This window comes from Balaenoptera physalus, assembly GCF_965194825.1.
Source record: "Balaenoptera physalus genome assembly, chromosome: 2".
Lineage (NCBI taxonomy): Eukaryota > Metazoa > Chordata > Mammalia > Artiodactyla > Balaenopteridae > Balaenoptera > Balaenoptera physalus.
This window is the reverse complement of record NC_138883.1, coordinates 102,367,582-102,391,865: the sequence shown is the minus strand read 5'-3', so window position 1 is coordinate 102,391,865 and position 24,284 is coordinate 102,367,582. Positions and strand designations below refer to the sequence as shown.

The 24,284-nt window shown below is 34.9% G+C and overlaps 1 protein-coding gene and 1 pseudogene across 12 annotated transcripts in view; both read right to left on the bottom strand.

Annotated features, from left to right (window-relative positions):
* TCF12 (transcription factor 12) overlaps window positions 1-24,284 on the bottom strand; it is a 373,830-nt gene that overhangs the window by 279,812 nt on the left and 69,734 nt on the right. The window lies entirely within an intron of this gene.
* On the bottom strand, window positions 232-24,284 carry LOC309653907 (single-stranded DNA-binding protein, mitochondrial pseudogene; annotated as a pseudogene). Its single transcript has one exon. The product of its transcript is annotated as a single-stranded DNA-binding protein, mitochondrial pseudogene (transcript).

Below are 24,284 nucleotides of genomic sequence, written 5' to 3'. Positions count from 1 at the left end.
ATTCAGAACAATAACACTATACGAAAAAACTCCCTCATGCTTTTATAGCTATATACTCCCTATAAAGCTTAACCTCTGGCAAGGACAGATGTGTTCTCTACTACTACAGTTTTGTCTTTTTCAGAACGTTATATAAAGGGAACCACACAGAACTGAATCTTTAAAAATGGTTTCCTTCATTCTGTTGAATGCATTTGAGATTCGTTCAATTTGCTGCATGTATAAGTAGCTTTTTCCTTTTAACTGCTGGGTACTATGTCACTGTATAAAATGGCCAACATTTTGTGTAACCATTTACCTACTGAAGGACAGTTGGGTTATTTTCACTTCTTTCCAACTATCACTATGTATTGATATATAACTTCTATAAATATTTGCATACATAAATTTTTGTGCAAACAAATTTTCATTTCTTCAGGGTAAATATCAAGAAGTGAAATTGTTGGGTCATAAAGTAAGTGTATGGTTAACATTATAAGAAAGTGTCAAACTAGTTTCCAAGTTATACCATTTTGCATCCCCACCAACACTGTATGTGAATTCCACTGATCTGCATCCTCAACAGTACTTGGTATTCTTAAAAAAAGTGTTTTTAATTTTAGCTGTTAAATAGCTATATAGGTATATCTCATCATGGTTTTAACTTGTATTTCCCTAATGGCTAGTAACCTTGAACAACTTTTTACATGTGTATTTGCCATCCTTGTATCCTCTTTGGTGAAATGTCTGCTCAAACTTATGCCCATTTTTAAATCGGGTTGTTAGTTTTCTCACTGTTGATTTTTGAGAGTTCTTTATATATTCTGGATACAAGTCCTTGGTGAATATTGACTAATCTCTGCCATGCCTTTTTGTTTCGTAATATTGTCTTCTGTAAGCAAAATTTTTAATTATAAAAAAGTCCAATTTATGAACTTTTTCTCTTATGGATCCTGCTTTTTATGTAACATCTGAGAACTCTTTGCCTAACCCCAGATCGAGAATGTTTTATCCTACTTTTCTTCTAAAAGTTTAGTAGCTTACATTTTACATTTAGGTCTATGATTGATTTTGAATTAATTTCTCTAGAATATGTACATTATTTTTTGAAATCTTTATTTTTAATTTTTATTTTATATTGGAGTATAGTTGATTAATAACATTGTGTTAGTTTCAGGTGTACAGCAAAGTGATTCAGTTATACATATGCATGTATCTATCCTTTTTCAAATCCTTTTCCCATTTAGGTTATTACAGAATATCAAGCAAGAGTTCCCTGTGCTATACAGTAGGTTCTTGTTGGTTATCTATTTTAAACACAGCAGTGTGTACATGTCAATTCCAAACTCCCAATCTATCCTTTCCCCCACGCCATAACCATAAATTTGTTCTCTAAGTCTGTGAGTCTGTTTCTGTTTTGTAAATAAGTTCATTTGTATCATTTTTTTAAGATACCCCATATAAGCGTTATCATATGATACTTGCCTTTCTCTGTCTGACATACTTCACTTAGTATGATCATCTCCAGGTCCATCCATGTTGCTGCAAATGGCATTATTTCATTAAATTTAAAACAAGGTTCATTTCTTGCAGAAGGATGTTCAATTATTGCAACTGAAGTATGTTTTTTGCCTTAAAAAGTGTAATTTTTAAAAATCACTGGTTGATAAGACTATCCTTTTACCGACTGCACTGCTTTTACACTTTTGCCATATTTGTGATTGTTCCTCAGTACTCTATGATGTTCTACTGATCTATGTCTCTATCCGTCCACCTATTCATACCACTTCATTACAGTACAGTACTATGGATTTATAGTAACTCAAAATCAGAAAGTGTAATTCTTCTTTTTTACCCTTCTTTTTCAAAATTGTTTTAACCATTCTATTCCTTTACATTTCCATATAAATTTTAAAGTTGGATTGTCTCTATCTATAAAATATACTGCTGGAGTTTTTATTGGAATTGTGTTAAATCTATAAATTGAATTGGGAAGAACTGACATTTTTACTATTTTGAGTCTACCAATCCATGAACACAGTATGTCTCTACATTTACTTAGGTCTTCTTTTATTCCCTTCATTACTGTTTACTAGTTTTCAGCATAAAGATCATGTATGCATGTATATTAATATTTATACCAAAGTACTTTTCATTCTTTTGGAGCTACTGTAAATAGTATTATTTTATTTTATTTTATGGCTTCATAGAGAGTTGGGAAGTGTTCCTTCCTCTTCTATTTTTTTGGTTTTTTGGGAAAAAATGGTTTAAAAAATACAGGTATCAAAGTTAATACAGAGAAATCTGTTGCATTTCTATACTACATAATTTCTATATAATGAAAAGATCAAAAAGGGAAATTAAGGAAACAATCCCATTTACCATCACATCAAAAAGAATAAAATACCTAGGAATAAATCTACCTAAGGAGACAAAAGACCTGTACTCCGAAAACTATAGGACGCTGATGAAAGAAATCGAAGATGACACAAACAGATGGAAAGATGTACCATGTGCTTGGATTGGAAGAATCAATATTGTCAAGATGACTATACTACCCAAAGTAGTCTACAGACTCAGTGCAATCCCTATCAAATTACTAACAGTGTTTTTCACACAATTAGAACAAAAAAATTTACAATTTGTATGAAAACACAAATGACCCTGAAGAGCCAAAGCAATCCTGAGAAAGAAAAAGAGAGCTGGAGGAATCAGGTTCCCTGACTTCAGACTGTACAACAAAGCTACAGTCTGGTAAAGGCACAAAAACAGTCTGGTACAGGCACAAAAACAGAAATACAGATCAGTGGAACAGGACAGAAAGCCCAGAAATAAACCCACGTACCTATGATCAATTAATCTACAACAAAGGAGGCAAGAATATACAACGGAGAAAAGACACTCTCTTTAGTAAGTGGTGCTGGAAAAACTGGACAGCTACATGTAAAAGAATGAAATTAGAACATTCTCTAACACCATACACAAAAATAAACTCAAAATGGATTAAAGACCTAAATGTAATACCAGATACTATAAAACTTCTAGAGGAAAACATAGGTGGGACACTCTCTGACATAAATAGCAGCAGTATCTTTTTGGATCCATCTTCTAGAGTAATGGAAATAAAAACAAAAATAAACAAATGAGACCTAATTAAGAGCTTCTGTACAGCAAAGGAAACCATAAACAAGACGAAAAGACAACCCACAGAATGGGAGAAAATATTTGCAAATGATGCAAGCGACAAGGGATTAATCTCCAAAACATACAAACAGCTCATACAGCTCAATATCAAATAAAACAACCCAATCAAAAATGGGCAGAAGATGTGAATAGACATTTCTCCAAAGATGACGTACAGATGGCCAAAAGGCACGTGAAAAGATGCTCAACATCACTAATTATTAGTGATTCAGTTACACACACACACACAAACACACACTTTGCTGCACACTTGAAACTAACACATTGTAAATCAACTATACTTCAATTTTTAAAAAATTTTTTAATAAAATTTAATTTTAAAAATAATGAAATTTTAAAAACATGTAACTATCCCCCACTTTTCAAAAGTTTGCTTTACAACACTTCCCTTTTACAAAAGACCTACATTATTAGTACCTGTTTTCACTAGCCAAAAAAAATCTGAAGAGTATTTTCACTTATGAAAAAAGGTAATTGCTTCTTCGATTTACACCATTTCTCCTTACAAAAGGTTTCACAAAACACTCTATTTTTGGATAGCAGGGAAACCTGCAATGTCATTCCTTCTTTAAGCATTTGGAAGAATTCACCAGTAAAACCGCCTGGGTCTAGATATTTCTTTTTTGAAAAGTTTTAAGCTATGAATTAAATTTCTTTAATAGTTTTAAGACTAGCTACAATAATCTTTTCTCCTTGGGTGAGTTTAAGTACTTTGCTAAGAAATTAGTCTATTTCATGGGGCTTCCCTGGTGGCGCAGTGGTTAAGAATCCGCCTGCCAATGCAGGGGACATGGGTTTGAGCCCTGGTCCAGGAAGATCCCACACGCCACGGAGCAACTATAAGCCTGTGGGCCACAACTACTGAGCCTGCGTGCCACAATTACTGAAGCCCGTGCACCTAGAGCCCACCCTCTGCAACAAGAGAAGCCACCGCAATGAGAAGCCCACGCACCGCAACGAAGAGTAGCTCCCACTCAACTGCAACTAGAGGAAGCTTGCGCGCAGCAACGAAGACCCAATACAGCCAAAAATAAATAAATAAAATAGATACAACATTAAAGAAATTTTTTAAAAATGTTTAAAAAAAGAAATTAGTCTATTTCAAAGAATTGGTCCACTTCACCTAATCTGTCAAATTTATGTGCATATAGCTGATCTTAGTATTCTTACTGTCCTTTGGATTCTTGTGGGGCCTGTAGTGGTATCCTCTCTTTCATTGTTGATACTGGTTCTATATGTCTTCTCTTTTTTTGTCCTTTTTCCTAGAAACTAACAATTTTTGGTTTTATTGACTTTTATTGTCTTCCTGCTTTGAATTTCATTCATTTCTCCTCTTATTTGGGATTTATTTTGTTCTCTTTCGTCTAGTTTTTGAGATGGAAACATAGATTATTGATCTGAGGGCTTTCTTTTTTTCTAATATAAGCACTGAATGCAGTTAAGTTTTCTTGTAAACACTGCCCAGACTGCATAAATTCTGACATGTTATATTTTCAGTTTCGTTCAGTTCAAAATATTTTAACTTCCTCTGAGGCTTCCTCTTTTAACCAACAGATTATTTGGAAGTCTGCTATTTAATTTCCAAGAGCTTGAAGATTTTCCTTTTATCTGTTATTGATTTCTAGTTCATTTCCAGTATAGTCTGAGAACATACTTTGAGTTCAATTCTTTTAAATTTGTTAAAGATTTGTATTATGACCAAGGTACATTTAATCTTGATAATATCCACTTGTACTTGAAAAGAATGTATATTCTGCTGTTGTTGGCTAAAGTATTCTTGCAAATATCAATTAGATCTAGTTGGTGGAGAGTGTTGTTCACTCAGTCTGTACCCTTGGATGTCTGTCTGCTAGTTCTATCTATTCCTAAGAAAGGTGTGTTGAAGTCTTCAACTCTAATTGTTAAGTTCTCTATTTCTCCTTTAAGTTCTGTCAGATTTTGTTTCATGTATTTTTAAGTTCTGTTCTTAGGTATGCACACATTTAGGATTGGTAAATTAATCCTTTTGTCAATATGTAATGCTACTCTTTATCCTAGGTAATTATCTTTGCTCTAAAGTTTATTTTGATTGCTTAATATAGCCACCAGTTTTCTTTTGATTGGTGTTTGCATGATATATCTTTTCCCATCCTTTCACTTTCAACCTACCTATATTATTTTATTTGAAGCAAGTTTCTAATAGCATACAATGGGGTCATTTTTTAATGCATTCTAATAATCTTTTAATTAATGTGTTTACAGCATTTAAAATTTTAAAGTAATTACTGATATGTAAGAATTTATATCTATATTGGATTGTTTGTTTTCTGCTTGTTCCCTTTGTTTTCCCTCTTCTGCCTTCTTTTGTGTTTAGCATTTTTTAATATTCTATTTTAATTTATCCATTGTGATTCTAACATCTTACTTTGTAAACAGTGGTTGCAGGTACAACAATATACATATTTAACTTTTCAGAGTCTACTCAGAATCAATATTTTACATTTAATAGATGTATTACACCATATTCATTGAAAACTACATCAGAAAAAATTGTAAAAATTTTACAATTTTGTAATTATTTATCTATTTATTTATTTATTTTTGGCTGCGTTGGGTCCTTGTTGCTGTGCGGGCTTTCTCTACTCGCGGCAAGTGGGGGCTACTCTTCGTTGCGGTGCGCAGGCTTCTCACTGTGGTGGCTTCTCTTGTTGCGGAGCACAGGCTCTAGGCACGCAGGCTTCAGTAGTTGTGGCACACAGGCTCAGTAGTTGTGGCTCATAGGCTCTAGAGAGCAGGCTCAGTAGTTGTGGCACATGGGCTTCGTTGCTCCGCGGCATGTGACATCTTCCCGGACCAGGGCTCAAACCCATGTCCTCCGCACTGGCAGGTGGATTCTTAACCACCGCGCCACCACAGAAGTCTCGACAATGTTGTTAATTTTTGCTTTCCACTATCAAATATGTTTTAAAGAACTCAGTCTATGATATCTATATAGATATTTACCATTCCTGTTGATCTTCTTTTATGCCTGATGTCCAAGTTTCCTTCTGCTTTCATTTCCCCTTCTGTCCTAAGAACATTCTTCAGCAAATTTTAGATCTGGTCTTCTGGCAATGAACACTCTCAGTTTTCCTTCATCTGAATATGTCCTTATGTCACTCTCATCCCTAAAAAATATTTTTGCTGGTTATGGGCAGTTTTTTTCTTTCAGCACTTTAAGAATGTTTTGCCTCTTTCTTCTTGCCTCCACAGTTTCTGACGAGAATTCCTCAATCATTCGAATCACTGCTCCCCCAGAGGTAATGTGTCATTTTTCTCTGTTTGCTTTCAAGATTTTCCTCTTGTTTTCAGTTTTCAGATTTATTATGACCTATCCGGGAATGGATTTCTTTGGGTTTATCATAACTGTTTCAGGTTCTCTGATTCTGTATGTTTACATCTTTCACTAAATTTGTGGTGTTTTGGGCCATTACTCAAATATTTTTCAGCACCACATTCTTTCTCAAAATGTCTTGAAACATCTAACATTTTGTTATTTTCCCATAGTTCTCTGAGGCTCTGTTCAATTTTTAAAAATTTCTTCCCCCTCTGCTATTGAGTCATCCAGTGGGTTTTTCCCACTTATTGCATTTTTCAATTCTAACAATTCTGTATCTTTTTTGTATCTTCTCTTTCTCTGCTGAGATGTTCTACTTTTCCACTTATTTCAATAGTATCCACCATAGTTCACTGGAACATTTGTGAAATAGTTACTATATAGTCTCCATCATATAATTTCAACATCTGTATCATGATGGTATACATTTATCATCTCTCCCCATGTGAATTGAATTTTCCTGGTTCTTCATATATTAGATAATTTTGGATTATAATCTGGACATTTTAAATATTATGTTACAAAATTCTGGTTCTTGTTTAAATTCAGTGGATAATGTTACTATTTTTGTTTTAACAGGTGATGACATGATTAGGGTTCAGGCTGCAAGTTCTAACATGGCTGCTGTGGGCATGGTTCCATTATCAGTTCAATTTTCAAAGTCTTTGCTGTGCTATTTGAATCTGTCCCACTCTGTATTAGCCAATAATCAGGATACTACTGTCTAGGACTTGAGCAGTAGTCTGCTATTTCCATGTATGTACAGCTGAGGGGCAAGCCCAGGAATCCATAAAAAATTTTACGGTATTGTTTTCCCAAGTTTCTCTCTCTACATGATCTCAATACTGTCAAATTCCATCGGGCATCCCTTTTCATTTCCTCAGCCAGAACCTGGGGCTTTAGGTGACCTGCTTGGTCACACAGTTCTGCTATTGTACCTGCTCTGGGGCCAAGCAGTGGAAGGACAGAAAGGAGGGGGGAAAGTAATGAGGGTTTGTCAGTTGAAGAGGAAGGTTCTTAGCCCTCAGTGTTTTGGCTGCAGGCTACTGCCATCACCACAGGGTTACTTAGGACTATGGCATGAGAACAGAGAAAAGAAAAAAAAAGATGGAATTTCCACATTCACACTGAGCATTATCCTTCCCACTCCTTGAGCCAGAACTAGCGGGCTTTTTTCGTGGAGCTCTCTGTCTATACCTAAGTGCCCACTTGTAGCCTTCAGATTGTGTTAAATTCAGCTTCAGGAATAGTGGAAGGAAAAATATCGTAAACTAACAGCCAGTTTGATGATACTTTAGATTCTAGTCTTCTTCCCCAATCCACATGTTATTATTTATTCTTCAGAGTCCTCAAATAGCTGTTCCATCCATTTTGCCCAGGTGGTTTTTTTTTGGGCTGCCTTGGGTCTTCGTTGCTGCATGCGGGCTTTCTTTAGTTGTGGTGAGCAGGGGCTACTCTTCATTGCAGTGGCTTTTCTTGTTGCAGAGCACGGGCTCTAGGCGCACAGGCTTCAGTAATTGTGGCTCGCAGGCTCTAGAGCGCAGGCTCAGTAGTTGTGGTGCACGGGCTTAGTTGCTCCGCGGCATGTGGGATCTTCCCGGACCAGGGCTCAAACCCATGTCCCCTGCATTGGCAGGCGGATTCTTAACCACTGGGCCACCAGGGAAGCCCTGTCCAGGTTTTATAAATGCATTCAGAGGGAGAAATAAGATGTGTGCACTTCATCTATCATATCTGAAAATGAAATTATCCTCTAACTTCTATTCTCACAGCTACTCAATTCTAACACATGGACTCCTCTAACATCCTTATCAGAAGATGTCAGTAATCTAAAATTTAAAAAATAGTCCTCCTATGAGTTCTCCTTCCACTTAGGAAAAAAAAACCCTAATTCACATGGTAATGAAAAGGCAGTCATGACACTACTGAAAAGCTTTTATGATTATAGACTATCACTGCAAGTTTCAAAACTTTATACAGCACTATCAGAAAATAAGGACTCCACTTAAGACACAAATTACATGTTCACGGATCAAAAGAATTAAAACTGTTAAAATATCCATACAACCGAAAGCCATCTACAGATTCAGTGTAATCCCAATCAAGATTCCAATGGTATTTTTTACAGAAATAGCAAAAATAATCCTTAAACTTATATAGAACCACAAAAGACCAAAATATTTGCAAATCATATATCTGATAAGGCATTAATATCTAAAATATATAAAGAATTCATACAACTTAATAGCAGAAAAACAAATAATCCAATTAAAAATTGGGCAAAGGACCTGAACAGACATTTTTCCAAAGAAGATATCGAAATGGCCAACAGGTATATGAAAAGGTGCTCAACATCACTAACCATTAGGGAACTGCAAATCAAAACCAAAATGAGATTATCACCTCATACCTGTTAGAATGGTTATCATCAAAAGACAAAAGATAACATGCTGGCAAGGATGTGGAAAAAAGGGAACCCTTGTGCAATGGTGAGACTGTGAATTGGTACAGCTACTATGGAAAACAGTATGGAGATTCCTCAAAGAAATTAAAAATAGAACGACCATGTGATATATGAAGTCCACTTCTGTGTATACATCTGAAGGAAGCCAAATCACCATGTTGAAGAGTTATCTGTACCCCCATATTCACTGCAGCATTATTTACAATAGCCAAGACATGAAAACAACCTAAGCGTCCATCAGATAAACAGATAAAGAAAATGTGATACATGTACACAATGGAATACTGTTCACCATAAAAAAGAAGGAAATCCTGCCCTTTGCAACAACAAAGATAGACCTTGAAGGCCTTGTGCTAAGTCAAATAAGTCAGAGAACAACAAATACTGTATGATTTCACTTACATTATAGTCTAAAAAACAAACAAGCTCATAGAAAAAGAGATCAGATTTGTGGTTCCCAGAGGTGGGAGGAGATAGGATGAAGGTGGTCAAAAGGTACAAACTTACAGGTAGATAAATAAGTACTGTAGATGTGATGTACAGCATGATAACTATAATTAACACTGCTTATGGTATATCAAAGTTGTTAAGAGCGTAAATCCTAAAACTCCTCATCACAAGGAAAAACCATTTTTTTTCCTTATATTTTGTATCTACATGAGATAATGGATGTTAACTAAATTTACTGTGGTAATCGTTTCACAATATATGCCAGTCAAGTCATTATGCTGTACACCTTAAACTTATACAGTGCTGTATGTCAATGATATCTAAGTAAAACTGAAAGAAAAAATATTAATAAAAATTAAAAAATTAAATGTTATGGTGTCTGTAATGTTATTAAATATAATCAGACTATATTTAATTATAAAATATTGAAATAATTAAAATGATAAAAGCATAATGTGATATTTAGAATTAAATCTAAGTGATGCAGCTCATCCAACTTTATATCTTCCTGTGGGGGGAATTTTTCAAAACAACATATTTTAAAAACTAAAAAAAAGGACTCTGCTTCCTTACTCTTTACGGAAATCACAATGACATACTGGGCACATCACCAGGTATTTATGCAGGTGATCCATTTACAGCTGACTAATTAAGAGTCATCATTCAAGGAAATGTTAAATAACTTTCAACAGCAGACTCAAATTAAAATCATTAAGGACATATCTTCTTTCAAAAGAGTGACCCTTAAACTCTTCCAAACTGGCTGCTGACTGAGACGTTTTAAAATTTAGTTTTAAAAAACAACAAAAAAGATCAAAAGCAGAAAGCGAATGGCAACAAAATTTAAGTGGGCTTGGATTTGAGAGCAAGACAAAGTTTAAGGAGGGCAATTTTTTAAAAAAATCAAAGGAATCACAAAACAAAGGTGTTTGTCTCTATAATAATCTAAAAACTTCTCTGTTGACTTGTTTTAACCAACTTACTTTATCTCTACTCCGTGTTATAAGACAGTTTTGTACATGTATTGGTCAATGATGATAAATTTAAAAAGAGCACTATAATACAGTTATTTATTCATATGAGATTCAACTTCGTGGTTCTGGCAAGAGCATTTCAAAGGAATTAATGTACACAAAAATTAGTATTGCTTTTCATTTCCTTAAAAAATATTAAATGCTTTGCCATAAAAACTTATTAACCCTAAATGTGTTTTAAATTTTTAGACCATCATCATGCAAGCAGTAGGCAGGTCTCTATACCCACAGACTAAAGAAGACATTTTTCATAATGCACACTAATGAGATCTTATTTCCTCCAAACTTTATTTAAATAGGTCCATACTTTATTGTTAACCAATTAAAATTTTGAATTGAATAAATTAAGACATTATAATGTAGCAATTAAAATCACATGGAAGATAACATAAGGTCACAAGTTTAATCCTTTTCTATGCAAGTTTAATATTCAGCTTTTTCCTATGCCCCTAGATCTGGTCAACCATTTAATTTTGTCCAGTGTGAGACACTACTCACTGAATGGGAAGGGAGGACTGATGAAGGCAGAAGAGAGAAAAAAGGCAAAGGAATCAGGGAAGGATGGTTGCATAAGTCAGTACAAATCCTTTACCATTAATGGAAAAACAACTTTAGTGAGTGAGATGGTGGGTCAGGAATATCCTATTTCATTCCATGACCTAGTTCCATATAAGGGGCCTGGGAAATTAAAGCAAACACCTGGGAATTCAGTTAAAAAATCTAAAGATTGATAAGAAATTTTTAATTTAGGTGCTCTGGTCAAAGTTGTTAATAAATTCTTAGAAGTTTGGCAATATTCCAAAACATACTCCAAGAAGAACACATTGGCCCACTGAAACACATACTACCTCTGCTCCAAGTTCTGCAGGAAGGATGTTACAGGCCAACAAACAAGTAGAGCAGTATTAAAAACAGCAAACCCCTCCATGTTAGAAACTAATTATCACTCCTTTCTTATTAAACCAAGTGCTTCCAATATTACAGGCAATAGAAGCTATGAAATGCAATCTAGGATTTACCACTCAAATGTGTGGATTCAATATTTAAACTGTTGGTTAGAAGGGCAAATAAAAATACAAGCACCCTATCCCTCTAAATGTTCCTGCCAAATATAAGCACCATAAAGGAAAATCATCTTAATAACAAAGTTTTGTTTGAATAAAGCTTCAGTTTACAATTGTCCAATAACTATGAGTCTGTAAGTAAGTTTGCAAATATGCCCCAAGAAAGGAAGCAGAACACTGGCTTTTGTATCATATCACTAGGGATACAGCTTGAAATAACAGCATGAAATCTTATTTTAAAATCTACTGTTCTGCTCCAAACACATTTTCTTTCATTGACGACATCATAAATAACAACAAACAGACAAGCGTTAACTGGAAAAGCTTTGCACATAAAATGAAAATAGAAACTATAATATTTACACACATGCACAAAAAACTGTACTTAACAATAAACAGTATCATTGCAATACCAACAGCAGTTTTTCCCTTCCAGATACATTTTAAGATACAATCTTTATCCTAAGACAAGAAAAAGTGCTTTTGACATTTATTTTTAGCTTCTTTATTTTTTCTATCTTTTCCATCTTTACTCCTTTACGTTCATATATAATAACTTAATAATATAACATCCATATAATATAGTAACATCCACACATGATTATTTAGTTCTGTCTCTGAAGTTAGAAAAATGGATACTAAAAAGGGAACAAAGCCAGGTCAAGGAGAACTAGATTTGGGAGGGCAGCCTTGACATTTTAAGGCTAAATAACACCTCCAGGTAGGTCTAACACCTCCTACACAATATCCTCATCTCCTAGAATCAGACCCAAGTATAACACTTTCCTATTTCCTGTAAAGGCTGAATTATGTTCACTTCTAAGCTCAGCCAGTTTTTCTACTATGGAGACAGCAAGTACCATATCTTTCTTACTAAGTCAAAGTTAGCATTCCCTCTAGGAACCAGCAAACTGATTCCTGCAGCAATAAGACTAGAATTACAATCTGGGTCCTTGGGTTTTAACACAGTGGCCGGCTCAGAGCCTTTGAGGTAGTAATGTCAAGAACTGTTAAAAAGAAAGATTTAGACACATACACATTGTAAAATATAAATAAAATACAAGCAAATAATCTTCTAAAGCAGAGTATGGCAAACTACATCTGATGGGCAAAATCCAGAGAGCTGTCTATTTTTTTAAGTCCCACAAGTTAAGAATGGTTTTGAAATTTTTTAATGGCTACAGTTTAAATGGTTATGAGAATCTGTATTCTATCCTGAATTTTGTTCTTGGCTTGCCAAGCCCAAAATATTTTACTATTTGGCCCTTTCAGAAAAAACTTGCTGACCTCTTCTCTAAAGCAAAAACTATGTTCCCCTATAAATTCTAGCTATAGCATGTAAATATGATTATAAAGAACTAATATTTCCAATGTTAAAATCTAATACCATTACAGAAGCAGTATGATCCCAATTTAAATGTTGGTATAAACATGTATAATATATATACACATGAGAAAGAGCACAAAGAAAATCAACATAAAAATATCAAAATATAGTTAACATATCTTGGTAAGTGTTATTTTCACCTTTTTCTGTACTTTCCAAATTTTCTTAAGTGAGCATATCTTTGTTAGAACCAGGAATTAGTTTTAAAAGATTATAGTGTACTTTTACGAGAACATATAGAACAAAGGTATCAGTGACTTGAATTGTACTCATGTGGTTACGTACATACAGGTTCAGTAACACTTTGGTATTCACCAATATCTATTAATCAAACTGTTAAGAAGTAAAATGATGTTTTTACATCTTTCACCATACATAAAAAAGCTCCTCTGTTTTGCTTATCAAAAGTCAGAGTTGTTGGTCTGAACTCGCAGTCACTACTTTGTAATTAATGCTCAGGCACACTACAAGATCCTCAATACAATTTGAAGTTCAATTCAAATATTAATTGTCTACTATATTCATGTTAGCTCTAATGTATCTTTCAAAACATTTTAAAAATGGTGATTAAAAGCCCAAGTATATTCTATGCACACTCCACATGCTCTTTATAACTATAGCATTAACATTTAAAGTCATACTGGACAGAATAATTTCGTGTTAACAGTTCAAACAAAAGTATATTTTTACTGATAGAAAATAAAATGTTGCTATTAAAATATTCTGCTAACACTAAGGTACAATGAACAATCTTGACTGTATTCATGAATACTATTTTAATTTCCTTGTTCAATAATTATTGCTTATATGTTTTAGCTGTTATTTTGAAGCACATCATTAACTCTGTAAACATAAGACGACAAACTAATATATATGTCACTGTGAACAATTTAACTCTAACTTGATAAATGAGAGGTTTACTTTGAATGGTTAGAAGGCATTTTAAAAGTCACATCTTCACTGTGTTCTGAAACAAAAACCAGCCTTCACGCTAGTTTATTTCCTAGGTTTTTCTTGAAAATGCATCTAAGTCTTACTTCTGAATGATGTCAGAGTCCAAATTTAATTCTCCCAAAGCATAAACTTAAAATACCACATTATCAGACTATAAACAACAGCTTTTCTTTCCAAGTGCCACCCACATTTCTATTCCCTTTTAGTACAATATTAATTGGTAAAAAAATTGAATCATTAAAATGTAAAAGTAACAGCTTTGTGAAAGTAAAAATTATTGATCACGCCATGCACCAAAACTACTACAAAGAAATAAAGATCCCACAGCTACTTAACACTGACTAGAGTCTTAACTTCATGTAAAATGGCAGCTACATGAAGCTGTCCTCGTCTTGCTCTTCTGTTAATAACAGAAGCAAGCACTAAACGAGAAACTTAAAACATTTATTCAGAAGACACAGCCCCTATTAGGAATAATTTAACTTAATCTCACTTAACACTGAATTACTGCACTTTGTAAGCAGACATCAAAATTCAAGTATCCTCAAAAAACTTGTCTTACTTAGGTAGACTAATATTACAAATCCAGATTCTTTTTTCTGTTATCAAGGATAGTCAAATACCCTCAAAAAATAACAAAGATAAGCTACTCATTTAACAGAAAATAGATTTTGAAGACTTTTTGTTTCATCCAAAATAAATCTATCCTGCTAAATATTACATATAAACAAGTTTTGTCAGACTTATACTTAATTAGTTTATTTTATAGGTTAACAACATCTCTCACAAATATACTAAACAGAAAATTCTGTCACTCTAGGCTAGGGCTTCCTTTTTGGAAAAAACTGCAGACATGTATTTAGTAAATCAAGTAAGACCCTTTGCGTACAAGGATATACAAAAGTAATTCAGTTCTACAGTCAACAACTTCTTTTAAAACTAACTTACTCTAAAAGCTGTACAGGAATTCAATAGATTATAAAATTGCTGGTAGATTTCTATTTCTGGTTTCTGCCATAGTAAATCTAGGGGTTTAAGCTGAGCAGATATTTTGACTTAAAAGATTTTTCCACAGTCAGCAACTTACAACAGGACATACTGTAATACCAAAATGGAAACTACTTAATCAACATTTCCTCATGGAAACACAAATCATACATAAAAGTCTATAAGCGTATAGTTTTACTTTTAAAAGTAGTATTTAAATTTTATTTAGCAACATGATTTCAATTTTTTTCCTGTGGTTCTGTCGACACTTTCAGTTAATTTGAGTCAACAATGATAATACACACATCAAAAAACTGAAATGTAAGCAGTAATATAAGGCATATAAGGCAATTTTTTTACAATGTTGACTAAAACCAGACTTTCATCTTCTTAGAACATAGGTCACTGGTTTTCAAATCCTATAGAATAAATATGATCCTGTCCTCATGCTATGTGTCTGTAAAACTGTTTCTATAAAGAATTTAAGCCATGTGGAAAACCCAACAGTATGTGAATCATCTAATCCACAAACCTTTCAGATTTCAAGTTTCAAATTACAGTCATCTATAGCATCACAAAAAGCTGACAAAAGATTGAAACCTGTAGGGCATAATTTCAAAATGTTCCTCTTCCCCTTCTGACCACTCTCCAAACCACACAGTTAAAATTAATAAACAATAAAAACCTCATAACTAAAATTCCCTCAACCTCATAGTTGGTCTAGTTGGTTTTACTACATAATAACTTCTAAATTCTGTCATTTAAGAAAAACTACAGGAAATACGTTTCGGGCATTTAGCTCCCCATTTAAATAGGAAAAATGATTATTCAGAATTAAGCAGGTTACAGTAGAATTCATAAGCCTTAGTATCCTAAAAGGAATCATAAAAAAGTAGACTTCAATTAAGTAGGAATCATGGGGTAAATAAAGATACACTATAAGGTCAACCTTTCTTCACTAAATGCCATCTATTTTATAACCTTAAATTACATGGCTTTAAATTTATTAGTACATTTTTTATGAAAACAAGAACTACAGTTACAAGCATACATATTCAGCTTTGGGTATGAAAAAGAAGAGAATTTGATGATGCCAGTTCGCTACCATCCACATATCTGGATAAACTAACCAGGTAAGCCAAAATAAATCATGATATACACATGAAGCCTGGGAGACCCAAGGGAAATAATATTAATTTCGCTTCTGACTCACACTTTTAAATAATCCTTTGCAATACTTCTCATTCAATTACCTCATTCTTTGTGCTTCCCCTTCACAACTAAGCTCACTTCCTAAGAGCTGTCTTCTTGCAGAAATCAGCATTTATTGACCTCACAAAGTACATACAATTGCTGTTGTCAGCAAAGAACACAGAGGTTGGAGAAAAGGCATCATACAAGTACTGGAAGGGTATGAAAGTTTATCTTCTCATACAGTAATGTTTGTAAAGGTTAGGGGCCTTAAACTTAAGAAATACTAAAGGTTTTGATATTTAAAAAGAAATATAGCATTCCAACCCAAGAGTTCATTTCATCTGACTGATTCAGGGCCTAAAATAAGTTGTTCTACAACTGAATAGAAAACAAGGTCATTTCTACCACATTTACTGGTAAGCAATATTATAGCCTGAGTATTTTTCATAGTCTCTTAGAACAATCTTACAAAGGTTCTTATAAACAATTACAAACAAAAGTGCAAGCCTCTTGAGGTCATCTGAGATCTCATGAGACTTTTCATAATGGGATGGTGTTAATCCCCAATGCCCTGGTCTATTTCCAATTTGGAACATTAGTTTCTGCTTACCTAAATTACTATTACCACTCCAACTGGCTCAGGCATTCTTCACTTCCTGTCTTGAACCACAGTCCACTAATTATTAAATAGGCAAAGTAAAACTGCTTCTTTGGGTGACTATAAAACACCACACTCCTTTAGGATTAGTAAAAAGTAGTTTAAGTCATACTCCGTTTTGACTGTTTAAAAATTTTTACTGTTATTTTGTATGGCACACAGAACATTCTGATTGTAATTTTACACAGAATATCTAGGTTTTATCGCTGTCTAGAGAATTTGTTAATGATAAGCTTAAGTGCTAACAAGGCTGTGAAACTGCAACTAAGGTTTTATTTCACACCATGTTAGTAATCAAATCCGAGGTAGCACAAGGGTGAAACAGCTACACAGACCCAGATCGCGACTCCCCCCTCCCCAGCCCTACCCTGTCCCTACCATCCACAAACACACACTTCTCTCCCCCTCCCTCCCCGCACTCACCTTCCTCTCTCTCTCTCTGTGCCACACACACAAACACAACATGCACGTGCTCCCCTAAATTTGTATATATGTATATGTACACATATGTATATTGTATAAATGTGTTTTTATATGTACACATTATCTCAACCAGGCATACATATGGTTCATGAAGATTAAAAAAAGGTCTTCCTCTCTTCACAGGAATAGGTTCTACAGACCTTTGGGAACACTAAAACAAAGAGGGAGAAGTCCATAATCCCTTAACAAAAAATTCTAAAATCCAAAACATTCTGAAAACCAAATTTTACATAACTTATTTATTGGTAAAACATGACCTGGACTGAAACAAGGATAATTATAGTCCTCATTTATCCCACTCAATGTGCATGTTAATATGTTTCAATTCAAAAATACTGCCCTATGTGATTACAGGGTTCTACCACAGATCACTCTGGGGAATGTTATACAACATACAGTACATATCACTAACTCAAGTTTTTAAAATTCAAGAAATTATGGATTCTAAAACAAATCCAATCTCAAGGACTGGGGCTAAGAAACTATGGAGTAAAACTTCTATATTTAAAAAATAAAGTTTATATAATTATCTGTTTTCCCTCTACAGCTTTCACTAACAACAAACTTCTATAAATTCAGAAGGAATAAAGGAATGAAAGAAGTAAGAGAGGGTGGAGGGAGGGGCAGCTACAATGAGGTTCATGTCTTTAACTCCTCTGTTTAATGATTGTTAACCTCCCTTTTGCCAAGAAAGTGTTACCCTGGACTACAGGCAGCATTAACAGCCAGAGAGTGACTAGGAGAGAGAGAGGTTAACAGAAGGGACTCAATATATATTACAGTTCACAGATAATATTCAAGCCAGAAATTATGAATCTTAAAACTGTCCCATATTCTCAATAAAATAGAAAATACCATCTCTAATAATAACAACCTTGCATTAATAACAATGGTTTTTTTTTCGAGTTTGCTTTCAAATATGTCATTTAACCTTCATATTCTATACAGTCACTCTACAAAGTCACTTTATATAATAACTTATTTGCAGAGTTGTTACATATCTTAATCCCCGACTTTCTAACACCTACGACATACCTATTGCCTACCCCAAAGATCATTCAGAATGCATTCAGAATACATATATATGGCAAGAAACTCAGATAATGTATTATAAGATAGAATGTAAATAACTTTTCAGTTAGTCATTACTTCTTGGATTAGAAGAGCAACTGTTTACTCGTCAAAATTTGTATTGAACTCACTCAATTTAAATCATGAGTCAACAAGAATCCATTTCATCTGTTTTCTACAGAAAATGCATTTTTCATCCTTGAAACATTAAAGAATGTTCCACATAATCAAGGGGTAGAATGTGAATTTTTTTCCTTTAAAAGTATAATATACAATTTAAAGGAATAAGGTGTTTTAATATTTAGTGAGGTTAATTTTGAAAGTTTATCTGAAACAGAAAGACTTGGCTATCTATCTATCTATCTATTTATTTATTTATTGCTGCATTGGGTCTTTGTTGCTGTGCGTGGGCTTTCTTTAGTTGTGGTGAGTGGGGGCTAGTCTTCCTCATGGCGTGTGGGTTTCTCATTGGGGTGACTTCTCTCACACACATGGCTCTAGGCACACAGACTTCAGTAGTGGTGGCATGCAGGCTCAGTAGTTGTGACTGGCGGGCTCCACAGCACAGGCTCAGTAGTTGTGGCGCACGGGCTTACTTCCTCCACAGCATGTGAGATCTTCCTGCACCAGCGCTCAAACCCGTGTCCCCTACATTGGCAGGCGGATTCTTAACCACTGTGCCACCAGGAAAGTCCCGACTTTACTACTTTATTTACAAAACTAAATGAAGCAGAAGACCTTTAAGATGGAAGAGGAGTAAGATGTGGAGATCACCTTCCTCCCCACAAATACATCAAAAATACATCTACGTGTGGAACAACTCCTACAGAACACCTACTGAATGCTGGCAGAAGACCTCAGACTTCCCAAAAGGGTCTTGTTGCTCCGGCCAGGTGTCAGGCCTGAGCCTCTGAGGTGAGAGAGACGAGTTCAGGACACTGGATCACCAGAGACCTCCTGGCCCCATGTAATATCAATCAGAGAGAACTCTCCCAGAGATCTCCCATCTCAACCCTAAGACCCAGCTCCACTCAACGACCAGCAAGCTCCAGTTTTGGACACCCCAAGCCAAACAACCAACAAGACAGGAAAACAACCCCACCCATTAGCAGAGAGGCTGCCTAAAATCATAAGAAGTTCACAGACACCCCAAAACACACCACTGGGCGCAGTCCTGCTCACCAGAAAGACAAGATCCAGCCTCATCCACCAGAACACAGGCACCAGTCCCCTCCACCAGGAAGCCTACACAACCCACCGAACCAACCTTACCCACTGGGGGCAGACACCAAAAACAACGGGAACTACAAACCTGCAGCCTGTGAAAAGGAGACCCCAAACACAGTAAGTTAAGAAAAATGAGAAGACAGAGAAATACACAGCAGATGAAGGAGCAAGGTAAAAACCCACCAGACCAAACAAATGAAGAGGAAATAGGCAGTCTACATGAAAAAGAATTCAGAGTAATGACAGTAAAGATGATCCAAAATCTTGGAAATAGAATGGAGAAAATACAAGAAACGTTTAAACAAGGACCTAGAAGAAGAGAAGATCAAACAAACAATGATGAACAACACAATAAGTGAAATTTAAAACTCTCTAGAAGGAATCAATAGCAGAATAACTGAGGCAGAAGAACAAATAAGACACCTGGAAGACAAAATAGTGGAAATAACTACCTCAAAGCAGAATAAAGAAAAAAGAATGAAAAGAATTCAGGACAGTCTCAGAGACCTCTGGGACAACATTAAATGCACCAACATTCGAATTATAGAGGTCCCAGAAGAAGAAGAAAAAAAGAGAGGGACCGAGAAAATATCTGAAGAGATTACAGTGGAAAACTTCCCTAATATGGGAAAGGAAATAGTTAATCAAGTCCTGGAAGCACAGAGAGTCCCAAACAGGATAAATTCAAGAAGAAACACGCCAAGACACATATTAATAAAACTATTAAAAATTAAATACAAATAAAAATATTAAAAGCAGCAAGGGAAAAGCAACAAATAACATACAAGGGAATCCCCATAAGGTTAAGAGCTGATCTTTCAGTAGAGACTCTGCAAGCCAGAAGGGAGTGGCAGGATATATTTAAAGTGATAAAAGGGAAAAACCTACAACCAACATTACTCTATCCAGCAAGGATCTCATTCAGATTCGACAGAGAAATTAAAACCTTTACAGACAAGCAAAAGCTAAGAGAACTCAGCACCACCAAAGGAGCTTTACAACAAATCCTAAAGGAACTTCTCTAGGCAGGAAAACAGAAGAGAAGGACCTACAATAACAAACACAAAATAATTAAGAAAATGGAAACAGGAACATACATATCGAAAATTACCTTAAATGTAAATGGATTAAATGCTCCAACCAAAGAAACAGACTGGCTGAACAGATACAAAAACAATACCCGTATATACGCTGTCTACAAGAGACCCACTTCAGACCTAAGGACACATACAGACTGAAAGTGAGGGGATGGAAAAATATATTCTATGCAAATGGAAATCAAAAGAAAGCTGGAGTAGCAATTCTCGTATCGGACAAATTAGACTTTAAAATAAAGCCTATTACAAGAGACAAAGAAGGACACTACGTAATGATCAAGAGATCAATCCGAGAAGAAGACAGAACAATTGCAAATATTTATGTACCCAACATAGGAGCACCTCAATACATAAGGCAAATGTTAACAGCCATAAAAGGGGAAATCAACAGTAACCCAATAATAGTAGGGGACATTAACACCCCACTTTCACCAATGGACAGATCAACCAAAATAAAAATAAATAAGGAAACAATCTTTAAATGACACATTAAACAAGATGGACTTAACTGATATTTATAGGACATTCCATCCTAAAACAACAGAATACACTTTCTTCTCAAGTGCTCATGGAACATTCTCCAGGATAGATCATATCTTGGGTCACAAATCAAGCCTTGGTAAATTTTTAAAAATTAAAATTGTATCAAGTATCTTTTCTGTCCACAACACTATGAGACTAGATATCAATTACAGGGAAAAAACTGTAAAAAATACAAACATGTGGAGGCTAAATAATACGCTACTAAATAACCAAAAGATCACTGATGAAATCAAAGAGGAAATCAAAAAATACCTAGAAACAAATGACAATGAAAACACGACAGCCCAAAACCTATGGGATGCAGCAAAGGCAGTTCTAAGAGGAAAGTTCATAACAATACAATTCTACCTCAAGAAACAAGAAAAATCACAAATAAACAACCTAACCTTATACCTAAAGCAATTAGAGAAAGAAGAACAAAAAAAACCCCAAACTGAGCAGAAGGAAAGAAATCATAAAGATCAGATCAGAAATAAATGAAAAAGAAATGAAGGAAACGATAGCAAAGATAAATAAAACTAAAAGCTGGTTCTTTGAGAAGATAAACAAAATTGATAAACCATTAGCCAGACTCATCAAGAAAAAAAGTGAGAAGACTCAAATCAACAGAATTAGAAATGAAAAAGGAGAAGTAACAACTGACACTGCAGAAATACAAAGGATCATGAGAGATTACTGCAGGCAGCTATATACCAATAAAATGGACAACCTGCAACAAACGGACAAATTCTTAGAAAAGCACAACCTTCTGAGACTGAATCAGGAAGAAATAGAATATATAAACAGAACAATCACAAGCACTGAAATTGAGACTGTGATTAAAAATCTTCCAACAAACAAAAGCCCAGGAACATACGGCTTCACACACAAATACTATCAAACATTTAGAGAAGAGCTAACACCTATCCTTCTCAAACTCTTCTAAAAAATAGCAGAGGAAGGAACACTCCCAAACTGATTCTACGAGGCCACCATCACCCTGACACCAAACCAGACAAAGATGCCACAAAAAAAGAAAACTACAGGCCAACATCACTGATGAACATAGATGTAAAAATCCTCAACAAAATACTAGCAAACAGAATCCAGAAGCACATTGAAAGGATCATACACCATGATCAAGTGGGATTTATCCCAGGAATGCAAGGGTTCTTCAATATACGCAAATCAATCAATGTGATAATACACCAGATTAACAAATTGAAGGATAAAAACTATATGATCATCTCAATAGATGCAGAAAAAGCTTTTGACAAAATTCAGCACCCATTTATGATAAAAACTCTCCAGAAAGTAGGCACAGAGGGAACTTTCCTCAACATAATAAAGGCCATATATGATAAACCCACAGCCAACATCGTTCTTAAGGGTGAAAAACTGAAACCATTTCCACTAAGATCAGGAACAAGACAAGGTTGCCCACTCTCACCACTATTATTCAACATAGTTTTGGAATTTTTAGCCACAGCAATCAGAGAAGAAAAAGAAATAAAAGGAATCCAAATCAGAAAAGAAGTAAAACTGTCACTGTTTGCAGATGACGTGATACTATACCCAGAGAATCCTAAAGATGCTACCGGAAAACTACTAGAGCTAATCAATGAATGTGGTAAAGTAGCAGGATACAAAATTAATGCACAGAAATCTCTTGCATTCCTATATACTAATGACGAAAAATCTGAAAGAGAAATTAAGGAAACACTCCCATTTACCACTGCAACAAAAACAATAAAATACCTAGGAATAAACCTACCTAAGGAGACAAAAGACCTGTATGCAGAAAACTATAAGACATTGATGAAAGAAACTGAAGATGATACAAACAGATGGAGCGATATACCACGTTCTTGGATTGGAAGAATCAACATGGTGAAAATGACTATACTACCCAAAGCAATCTACACATTCAATGCAATCCCTATCAAATTACCAATGGAATTTTTCACAGAACTACAACAAAAAATTTCACAATTTGTATGGAAACACAAGAGCCAAAGCAATCTTGAGAAAGAAAAACAGAGCTGGAGGAATCAGACTCCCTGACTTCAGACTGTACTACAAAGGTACAGTAATCAAGACAGTTTGGTACTGGCACAAAAACAGAAATATGGATCAATGGAACAGGATAGAAAGTCCAGAGATAAACCCACACACACATGGTCACCTTATTTTTGATAAAGGAGGCAAGAATATACAATGTAGAAAAGACAGCCTCTTCGATACGTGGTGCTGGGAAAACTGGACAGCTACAAGTAAAAGAATGAAATTAGAACACTCCCTAACACCATACACAAAAATAAACTGAAAATGGATTAAAGACCTAAATGTAAGGCCAGACACTATAAAACTCTCAGAGGAAAACATAGGCAGAACACTTAATGACATAAATCACAGCAACATCCTTTTTGACCCATCTCCTACAGAAATGGAAACAAAAACAAAAATAAACAAATGGGACCTAACGAAACTTAAAAGCTTTTGTCAGCAAAGGAAACCGTAAGATGAAACCCTCAGAATGGGAGAAAATATTTACAAAGGAAGCAACTGACAAAGGATTTTTTTTTCTCATTTTACATTGAGTATTTTAATTCTTGACCTCAGAAACTATAAAGACTATCAAGATTTGGAAACAAGACTGTACCAAACAATGGCCAAAGAAGAATCGTCCACTCTATGCCTTCTCTTTCGTCTGGTCACTCAGAAATATAATGTTATCAGCTATAATTGTTGTCGCTTGTCGTCTCACATTATTTTTATCCATATATTCACCGTAGTCTACTTTCCCTTCCACATAAATTCGAGACCCCTTTTTCACATACTTATATGCCACATCTCTGAGGCCTGGTTGGAATACTGAAATTCTGTGCCACGTTGTCTTTTGACTGACATCACCCATTTGGTGTGTTTCATTTTCCCCTGATCGCCACATCTCATTTGTTGCTACAGAAAATATTGTGACTGGGTTTTTTCCTTCTACCTGTCTCATGACAGGGTCCTGACCTACTCGACCAAGTAACTGCACACGATTCAGAGATCTTTCGAGAACCAAACTGCCAGCTATTTCAGACTCATGTCTTACAAACTAATGAAGGACCTGCACTACAGGCCTTCGAAACATGGCTTCTATTTCCTT